The sequence below is a fragment of the Durio zibethinus genome, chromosome 14, assembly GCF_047325235.1.
Source record: "Durio zibethinus cultivar Kanyao isolate XHJ-2024 chromosome 14, ASM4732523v1, whole genome shotgun sequence".
Classification (NCBI taxonomy): domain Eukaryota; kingdom Viridiplantae; phylum Streptophyta; class Magnoliopsida; order Malvales; family Malvaceae; genus Durio; species Durio zibethinus.
In genome coordinates, this window is record NC_143175.1 from 25,556,228 (window position 1) to 25,566,778 (window position 10,551).

The 10,551-nt window shown below is 35.2% G+C and overlaps 2 pseudogenes across 2 annotated transcripts; both read left to right on the plus strand.

The window, feature by feature from the left end:
* The first annotated feature begins 2,819 nt into the window (after positions 1-2,819).
* LOC111295022 (protein trichome birefringence-like 3) lies at positions 2,820-5,262 on the plus strand (annotated as a pseudogene). The gene is made up of 6 exons (XR_016327268.1): positions 2,820-3,381; positions 3,499-3,736; positions 3,838-4,009; positions 4,135-4,331; positions 4,455-4,613; positions 4,769-5,262. The product of XR_016327268.1 is annotated as a protein trichome birefringence-like 3 (transcript).
* Positions 5,263-7,248: 1,986 nt separating this feature from the next.
* LOC111294937 (cytochrome c oxidase assembly factor HCC1-like) lies at positions 7,249-10,240 on the plus strand (annotated as a pseudogene). The gene is made up of 7 exons (XR_016327889.1): positions 7,249-7,750; positions 7,853-8,029; positions 8,127-8,217; positions 8,549-8,761; positions 8,983-9,072; positions 9,184-9,315; positions 9,846-10,240. The product of XR_016327889.1 is annotated as a cytochrome c oxidase assembly factor HCC1-like (transcript).
* The last annotated feature ends 311 nt before the right edge of the window (positions 10,241-10,551 follow it).

The following is a 10,551-nucleotide window of genomic DNA, read 5'->3' on the forward strand; positions in this document are numbered from 1 at the left end:
CATAATCATGTCTGGTCAAAGCCAAACAATAAACAGCCTATTTACCTAGCTCCTCCAAGTTATTTTTTTAATCAATTTTAGCAGTCATGACTTGACCAACCGACCAAGTCGGTAAGGAATCATTAACAACTTAATTCTCATAGAAAAACGGATCACTGAACTTAATAAATCTACAACGTTGGAGGCTAAAAGTAATTTTATTATTTCGATTAGAAAACCAGTCCAATTTATTTCCTTGATTAGCTTCTCTGCTTCTGTTTTCTCATTGAATATTTGAACAAGGGTATAGTCCAAAGCTCGATCTGTGCTTGCTTCCTCTTCTTTGTTATCAATGGAATAAAATTCAAGTCTAATACTAACGGTAATACTGCTTGGAAATCCTGCATCACCAATATGGATGGTAGATTGTTTCAAAATAACAATTTTACAAAACATCAATCCTTTACACTTGTTGATCATTATGCATTGCATGGAAAAATCTATGAGTTTCAACCCAAGGGTTTTTATCAGAATGAATCGTATTTGAGCCGATGAAACATATACTACTCTACTCAAACACTGTTGTCTGCTCTGCAACCCTCAATTTTCCACTAAGCAGACCAGACGCTGGAAGAAATTTGCTAGTGTGCAATGATAATGGTTTAATGGCCATCACAGATCCTCTCAGGTTTAAGTCTCCTTTTCCCAAAAGTGATCAAGTAACATCAGCATGGCGAACTAATGTCAAGATATAAATCCTCATATGTCTCCCCTTATATCTGTCAACGATTGGGGTATTTTAGGGAGTATAAGAAGAGAGTCTGAGAAGTGAAGAAGATGAAGCGGAGAGCCATTCGAAACAGAGTTTGGAATAAAGGTTGTCTAAAAACGGGATATTTCACTTCTGCTTGGAAGTTGGAAGTCGAAAGAAAAAAATTTTTCCAATTTTTATTTTGACCCTTTGTAGGAATTAAGTGGGCTTAGCTTTATATTTAATTACCCAACTGGCTTAGAAATGAGTGTGGGCTTGACTTGGATTGAGAACTAGGCTCAACTGCCTTAGAAACCGAGCCTAATCTAAAGGCAAAAGCCCTTTTAGAAATTCCTTTTCAGGCTAACTTCACTCCATGTTGGAATTCTCCTATACTATATAGCAAGTGGTACAAGCTTTTCAAATAAAAAATATATTAGGCAAAACAATGAAACATGCACTTAATTTGCTTGCTAAGGACGATGGACGTGATATGTTAGATCGTTGCTTTCTCTAACAGAAATGATTTCTTAAAGCGTCAATTTATTGACTGAGGCCTATCTATTTCATGTGAATAAATTATTTATGACTTCATTCACCAGCATCAATGCAATTTATGCACCAAAAAAGGAAAAAAATGAAAAGCGTCGAGCTATTTTTAAAAAAAATTTTTGTCAGAATTTCTTTAAAATCTTGAAGCTGACACCCTAGATTTTATATAAGTACATATAGCAACTCTCCCACCTCACCAAATTGGATTTCCCACTAAAAAAATGCATTAAACCCTGGAACAACTATGTCATTCTTGCATATTGTTTGAGCAAATTTTATGGTATTTTCTTAACAATTTCGAATGCGCCCAACTCTCCTGTTCAAACCCAAAAAAAAAAAAAAAAAAAAAAAAAAAAGACATGGAACGGTGTTTGAGTAAAATGGCAGCCGAATAGCAAGCCCCAATGCCGCAAGCCCGTGAGACAAAACCACCCTTTGAATTTTTTCAACACTTTATAATTTTTTTTATCAAAAAATTACGGCTTTTATATATATATATAGTGCTATTATCTTTTACTCTTTTAAGTTTCAGCTTTGGTTTAAAATACAAGAATAAAAGGCATTTCCGTTTCTTTGGACCGTAACTAAAAATCCGACCATAGATTTAATACATCCTACTTAAATTTAAATGGCAACAGGGACAAACATACATCAAAATAATAAAAAAAAATTGTAAATAAACCATTTTATCTTCCTAATAAAAAACAAATTTGAATTTTTTTTTATTAATTGATAATTAGTCAAGCTTGAAGAAAGAGTATGCCTAATTTTTATTTTTAATCAAATTTGAAAGAGACTCCTAATTAATCTGTTAAAAGGATACACAATTTTGAAAAAAAAAAAAAATTTAATAAGAGTCATTTTTTTTAATTATATATAAATGTAAAAAAAAAAAAAGGGATAGTCATTCCCACTTTTAGTGCTCACCTTGTGCTTTCAAAAGACAATAAGTATATAATTAAACAAGATTCGTTGAATGCTAGGAGTGGTATTTTTTGAGCCATTGCTATTTGCTTAAATTGGTACTCTCGCAGGCATGCAGATTTCAACCCAATTGAGGGAAAAATAAAAGAAATTCAATCTTATCACACAAAAAAAGAAAGGATAAATCTTTACCTAACAAGGTGGGAATATGGGATCAAGATTGAGACTTTTTTTCTGTAAAAAAATTGTAAAAAGACCACGAGGATAGCATGCCGATATTCTCCAATGGCTTGTTGAATCTGACCTGTTGAGTCTGGGTTTTTTTTTTGGCCAAGGATGACTCTGTACCTTCAAAAGAAGGCATTTCCAATTAGTGGGATTTCCTCTGTGCTTCTCCATTTACAGCTAAATATATTTGATATACATATACAATAGGGAGTGTAAAAGATATTGGAGGAAATGAGTCGATATCAGCTTCCTCCGGCCGGGAACAATACGATTGGTAGCTTTCACCTGCTACAAAAAGCGGGAAACTGATCACATTCGGCAATGATGTATATGAACACAAACACAAAGAAGTCAAAGGAGAAAGAGAGACAGATGAGAGATTGCTTTAACACTCCTGATTCCTGTTGTTAACAAATACTTCATTAATTTTCCCACCTAATGAAAAAATTGTAAAGCGGCTAAATTTGATGGCAACGGCACTGAAATGGTTATTGAGATCATCTATCTTCCACAACAGGGTAGAAGACAAGAGGAGTCCAAAGATGTTAGCCTTTAAACTTACTCTCTAACCTCCACTATTTTGCTAAAAAGGATGTTAAAGCCCCCAACCATACTTGGCTTCAGCTTTACTTCTACTCAAAACACTCATAGAATTAAAAAAAAAAAAAAAAAATCTCGTCATTTCTGTTGCATCAGCTCATACTCTTTTGTCCCACCATTGAGTTCAATTCTCTTAGCTCTCCCTCCAACCATGAGCTTTGCGGCATCTCCTTCAACCATCATGATGAAACCTTACAGAGGAAAGCTACCTCTTTCTATTATCACAGTTATGGTCTGCAGTTTTGCATTCCTTGCTCTTTTATATACGGAAAGACTAAGTTTTCTTTCTTCAAATTCTGTTCTCAAATCCAAATCCTGTGGTAGAAGAGGTGCTGTTGTAAAAGCTAGTAAGTTACTATATAGCTAAGTGATTCAACAGGGGTTTGTTACTAATCGAAAAATTTTTCCTGTTCAGAGTCATAGCTCAAAAAAGATTCTAATGTCAAACTGTCATTGTCTAACAGAGGATAAAACTGCAGTGGAGAACTTAGAAAACCCCGAAATCGATGACAGGTTCGAGTTTGACCCTGAAGAGTGCAATATTGCTAATGGGAAGTGGGTGTTCAACCCCTCTATCAAGCCTTTGTACACAGACAGAAGTTGTCCATACCTAGACAGGCAATTTTCTTGCGTCAAAAATGGTCGGCTTGATTTCGACTACCGTCAGTGGGAGTGGCAGCCAGAGGACTGCAACTTGCCTAGGTAAGAAACTTTTTGATATTTTTATTTTCAGACATTTATTCATGCATGGAAATGAAACTGGTTCTTTAGTTTCTTCTCTTCTTATGTTTCTCTCTGTGTAGATTTAATCCAGAACTTGCACTTAAAAAGCTTCGAGGAAAGAGGCTACTCTTTGCAGGGGATTCCCTGCAAAGAAATCAATGGGAATCGTTCGTTTGCACGATTGAATGGACTATACCTCCAGAAAAGAAGTCCGTGAAACGAGGCAAAGTTCGTTCTGTCTTCAAAGCAAAGGTACCAACTTCATTATTACGCCTCTAACACTTGAAATACTTCAAGTTCCATTGCTTGAATGTAAAGAAAAAAGCCATCAGAAAACCAAGCTAATGCTTCCCATTCCCATCATTTTTTCTTTTCAGGAATATAATGCAACTATTGAATTTTACTGGGCTCCATTTCTTGTTGAATCCAATACGGATATAAATGTTTTAGATCCAAAAAAGAGAATAATAAAAGTTGATTCAGTTACCGAGCACTCCAAACACTGGGAAGGAGCTGATATCCCGGCCTTTAATACTTACGTCTGGTGGATGAGTGGCCTTAGACTCAAGACGTTGTAAGTTCTCTATCAAACCCTTTAACTAGTTTTAATGAAGCAATTCCTTGTGAGTTAAGTTTTTAATTTTTAATGTAACTTCTTAAGTTTTTAATTTTTAATATTACTTCCTGTTAAGAACAGATGGGGTTCCTTCGCAAATGGTGAAGAAGGTTATGTAGAGCTGGATACACCAGTTGCCTACAAAGTTTGTTTGAAGACATGGGCTAACTGGATTGATTCAACCATAAATCGCAACAAGACTCGTGTTTTCTTCACAACTATGTCCCCTATACATACAAGGTTTCTTTCTTTCTCTCTCATATGTGCAAAAAGTCATAAGATAATTAAATTTGCTAAAATTTTCCCATACTTCTCAGTATTCATCTGAACAAAATGTTCAAATACCCATGGATAATTTTTTGCTAATTTCAGCAATTTAATCTCTTTTTCTGCAGAAGCAAAGACTGGGGCAAGGAAGATGGGCTGAAATGCTTCAATGAAACAAGCCATTGATGAAGAAGAAGTTCTGGGGAAGTGGTTCTGACAAGAAGATGATGAGTGTGGTGGCAGGTGTGTTAAAGAAAATGAAAGTTCCTGTTACAGTTGTCAACATAACACAGCTCTCAGAGTACAGAATTGATGCACATTCATCAATTTATACAGAGACTGGGGGAAGGCTCTTAAATGATGAGGAAAAAGCAGACCCAGGACACCATGAAGATTGCATCCATTGGTGCCTACCTGGAGTTCCAGATACCTGGAATCAAATATTTTTAGCACATTTGTAGAATTTTCTTTTTCACCAATAAAAAAAAAAGACAGAAAATCCATCTGCTTATTATGCTCTCAAAGTTCTTTCATTTTGTATCTGCAAGTTGTATTTTTCTACCAAATAAAGCAAAAAAAAAGTTTTTTTACACAAAGAAAAAACTTTCAAGTTCCAATCAATCATCAATTAAATGTATCTTCTGGGTTCAACACAAATAATAGTAAAGTCAAAATTCCCTTTTAGCTTTTACACTTTTTGATAGATTTCATAAAGTTGCAACTTTCAAGTTAGTTATTTGTAAATGATAATATGTAAAGAGCATATTGAAATTCAAGCTGCCTAAAGGGAAATCGGGTAACTTTGACAAACAAAAGAGCCTGCATCTTCTTCATCGTTGGCTTTGGCAGGTAAAATTCCAAACTTCTTGTTAACTATCAGAAGCCCTTAATGCTATTTGTTTATTATAGTAACTTTTTTTTATCAACAAAAAGTTAGTTTTGTCTTTTGGATTTTTAGTAAAATTTCAATTATCCGAAAAAAGGGTTAGGGTTTAACTGAATTTTGGATTTCTTATTCTGATATTTTTATTTAATAATTTTGATTTAAATATTTTATTAGATTTTGAAAAATGATGATGGCTGGATGGAATTTCATGCATAGAGTTATGTGCTACGCCATCAATGAACTTTTTGTCGATAGACTTGCATACAGGTTAGTATTTCGAATTTTTTTTGTTCATATTTGTTTGTATATTTAATTTATTTAAATGAATTGTCGGAATACTTTTAAAATATAAATTTTTATGTAATAATTTATAAAGATTTTTTATGGCATGGAAAATTGTTTGAGTTTAGGTTAATCATTTCTTAGCAGTTTAGCAGAAGCAAAATAAAGCTCATGACTTCCGAAGGTTATTATCTTTTGCAGTGTGATTTGCCACACAACTGCAGCTTGGGAAGTTTGAGAAAATTTTACCATAATTCTTGTTCGATGTTTCTCTGGCTGTGGCCTTTGTTTTTTATTATTATTTAAAACATCATTAGAGCTTCCTTTGGTATACTTATTATTTCCTTTGTCACTTTGCAGCTGTGCATTAACATCTTTCGCTACCACCGTGATTGATTGTCTACTGGAAAAAGGTTCAGCATATAGGAAGTAGAAGTATAAATGAGTATGAAGACTTGGAAATAGCATGCTGTTTTAAGGATAATGTTTTTCGTTAACAACTTATAGATGCTTCTTTCTCTGGCTGCTGGGGCTGGTGTGCTACCCATCAGCTCGTTCCCTTGGAACAGGAGTGACTCAAATCTTCATTAATCTTCATCTGTGGTGCAACATGTCATGCATTATGGACTAAGGAAGTTCGAGAAGATTTTACCTTAGAAAACCAGCCCCTCCTTTTTCATTATAAATATATTGTAAATATTACCAACTTGTTATGTAGTAGATCTATTAAAATGCTTGAGATCAATTTTTGTTTTAGTGAATCATAGGCAAAAGGATTCAGAAATTTATGTGATAATTAGTTTGAGCTTGCTTTTGTAGACGTGTTAGCCATACGTATGGTGTAAAGTACCAAGCACTACATTTTGGAGGTTTGAGAAAATTTTCCTATCAACTGACAAGAAGAATTGCACTTTGATCTTTAATGGCCAGTGGAAAGTTTTCTCATAGTATTAGATAACCTGAGTAGAGCTTCTTTTTTTTTTCCATCTAATTTCATTATTTAATGATTTACCTGCATTGAATTAGTGATATATAATTTATTTGAGGACTGACCTTAGTTTCTTCAATTTATTGGGTTTTGATTGCCAACGTGGGTATATGTGTTTCTCAAAGAAGATAAGAGGATATTTCCAGTGTGGGTACGTGTGTTTCCTTCGTTTACTTGGTCTTTGTTAAAATTGTCTGTGAATTTGGCCCATTATTAACGAACATAAGGACAAAGAAAGATGGGCTCTGCACATGCAGATGAACCGAAGAGGCAAGAACTCTCAAAAAATATGGAGGTGGGCTGCTATTATTGAGGTTGATATTAATTTTCCCTTTTTTGTAGTACCAAATAACGGAATCCAATCCGTTCCAATCACTAATGATCAACGAAACCTTTGTGAGATTTCTAGACATTATTGGAAGCTACCATTGTTGATTTCAAAGGGAAATTCTCATAACCACTTAACAACAAAATAATAAAGGAAAAGGCCGAGTTAGAGGCCCAAAATTACCCAAAATCCAGAGCATTAGCCCTTTGGGCTTGGATTTTAGTCCAGACACACACATGCCAAGGTGCTGACATCAATGTTCTCCATTTGGGTAGCAAACATAAGCCCAAAGACAGGGAAATGTTGTGGCCAATGGGCAGCAACCCAGTCCAAGAGCTCCGAACAGAATTTCGCACAAAAAAGACAAGCCTAGTCGCAACCATTTCCAGTGCGAAGCTACTCGCTTCACGGTGTCAGAAGACAGCCAGACAAAAGCTGAAAAGCAAAGGAAATAAGAATCGATCCATTGAGCCATGGCTACTGCTATGCGGAGAAACGCAAGTCGTTTTCGAAACTTTCATCTGTATCTTTATGCCCACACTCTGAGCCAATGCAGATCCTCCATTCCTTCTTCATCCCCAATAGCCGACTCTCTTCACTGTCTGTCTCTCCCTTTCTTACAACCAGTTCGTTTTCCTCCTCATTTCTTACTTTTCTTCTCAAAATATATATATATATATATCAACAGCATTCTTTCAATGTATGATGAGTGTTTTTTTGGGCCACAGGTTGCTATTCCTGTTGGAGAGGGAATTTGTGGAAGATATTCATCTGATTCTACCACTGCTGCTACTGCAAATCAAGAGACATCGTCTTCATGTTCAAAAACCAATTCTGACAGGAACCAAAACACAGGAGGTTCAAAACAGAGCAGTGGTGATGCAGGCAAGCCTATTCGTGGCGGGGTACTTTTGTTTGCTTTTTAATTGGTTCTCTTTCTGAAAGTTTCCCCTTCTGTATAAAAAAATTCGGATTTTGTGTTGATCCGATTGGCATTTGCAGCCTGTTTCATGGTTAAGTGTTATGTTGCTGCTTGCCACTGGAATCGGAATTATCCTATACTACGACAAAGAAAAGAAACGGCATATTGAAGGCACACTTCTATGGTGAGTTGATTTTTATGTTTAAGGTTCTGCTGGGAAAGAAAACATAAGAATAAGCAGCTGAGTCTTTTAAAGTTGTAACTTGCTAGTTCGGGCATCATAATTTGTCTCTTTAAGTGTCGTAGATTCATGGTAATGACATGTGGTTTAAGTGTAAGGCTTTATTAAGTGTTGTAGATTCGTGAATATAAATTGTGGCTGGAAAGAGTTGTTATTTTCAGCTTTGTGAGGAATGAAATATCTCTGATTTTGAATTATTGGTCAGTAGCATCATGTTGTTTTTCTTTCCTGCAAATGTTAATTGAAGCTTTTCTGCTGCAGAAATAAGTAATGCTTCAAAGGCTGCAAAAGAGGGGCCATCTGCTGGAAAAGCAGCCATTGGGGGCCCATTTAGTCTTATAAACCATGATGGTAAACGTGTTACCGAGAAGGTTTTTTTGGGGAAGTGGACTTTGGTATATTTTGGCTTCACTCACTGCTCAGATATGTGCCCAGATGAGCTACAAAAGTTAGCTGCTGTTATTGATAAAATCAGTAAGTTGCTGATAGTTTCATTTGGCAGAACATAAAATTATGAATTGTTTTTGTTTTGTTAGTTAAAATACTTTCTTATAATCAAAGAAAATAAACCGATTCTGGTTTCAGCATAGAAACAAGAATACGAGACAGGAACTTGTCGGACTAGAAATATCTCTAGTGATAGGTACCATTTGTAGTATTTTTAATTTCTATTGGGCATCATCTTTTGTTTTTAGAGGAAAAGGCTAGAATGGAAATTGTGTCTGTATTTATCTCTGTTGATCCTGAGACAGATACCGCTGAGCAAGTACATGAATATGTGAAAGGTACTTGATAGTTTTTTTCAAAGTATTGCTATTTTAATCCTGTGGCATATGCTAATTATAATTTGGTTCATCAAAATTGTTAGCTCTGTAATTATTTTTTCACTTTTGCAGAGTTTCATCCAAAATTAATAGGTTTAACTGGTAACTCTGATGAGATAAAGAAAGTTGCTCGTGCATATTGAGTTTATTATATGAAGACAGCAGAGGAAGATTCAGACTACTTGTTGATCATTACATAGTCATGTATGTATTAGCTTCCTTATGCCTTGTTTGGTTTAACCTGCATCTGTAGTCTGTATCAGCATGAATATGGAAACATTGAAGTATTTTAGATATTGATGAACTCAAATAGCAGACGTCAAAATAGAAAAAGATGGAAATGTTTTCAGGCAAGAGATGTTTGATTAGGTAATGAGAAAAGGTTTCCAATTATCCAAGTGAGCTCTTATTTTCATGGCAAGGGAATAATGCTTTGGCTTGTAAATGTGGGCTTGTGTGGCACTGCTTTAAAGTACTTAAACCTCTCAAGTTCCCAACTTGCGTCATTCAGTTTTGTGGTGAAATTAGTAATTGTCTAACCATTTTATTGCCCGAATGCCTGTCATTGGCATTTCACGCACTGCTTGTAGGAACCCTATTATTTGTGGGCTTGAGCCTTGAATCTTGTTATCACATCAATGCACACTCATAATAATTTGATTTTCATTCTTAATGCTGAACTTAACATGTAAATCACACTCTTCCATTGATTCTGGTCCTTCTTTCTTGTGCAGGTACTTAATGGATCCTAATATGGAATTTGTAAAATTTTTTGGGAAGAATAGTGATGTTGATTCACTAGCCAATGGTGTAATCAAAGAGATAAATCAGCGCAAGAAATAGAGATGTACTTTTGGGTTCATTGAGCTAAAATTCTTGTTTGCTTTATTTGGATTATGCCCTGGCATGGAGAGAGAGAACGCTATTAGTTTGTCCTTTTTCTTTTCTTATTATATTAAAGATGTTGGTGTTAAAAGTCTAATGTGCTCGAGTCGGAAAGCTGAAGCAATAGCTTGTAATTGTACTTGAATTAAAAGCTTATTTGTCTGGATGAGATTGATAGAAACTGATATTGTTACTTTAAAGAGTTACCAAGTTTTCTGAGTTCGGGGGTTGTTTGAATCAGCTCAACCGTTTTGCATATAAAATTGATGGCTTACCTGTCAGTCTTCCAGAAACCGGATGTCTGATTCTGCTGCAAAGGCTGAAATGCATGAGGTAAGGGAGATTGTTTTACCCTTTGTACTCGGGGACAATGTTACTAGGCCTCAAAGATCTTAATATTGTTGCACCAACAAAAAAAAAAGTGTTTTTATTGGGCTAGTTGTCCATAAAAAAAAGCAATACTGGGCTTGAACAGTAACCAACCAGATTATGTTTTGCCCAAGTCACAAGCGGAACAATTTTTCTTCCAATCTTACTGTTTTTAACTTTCATATA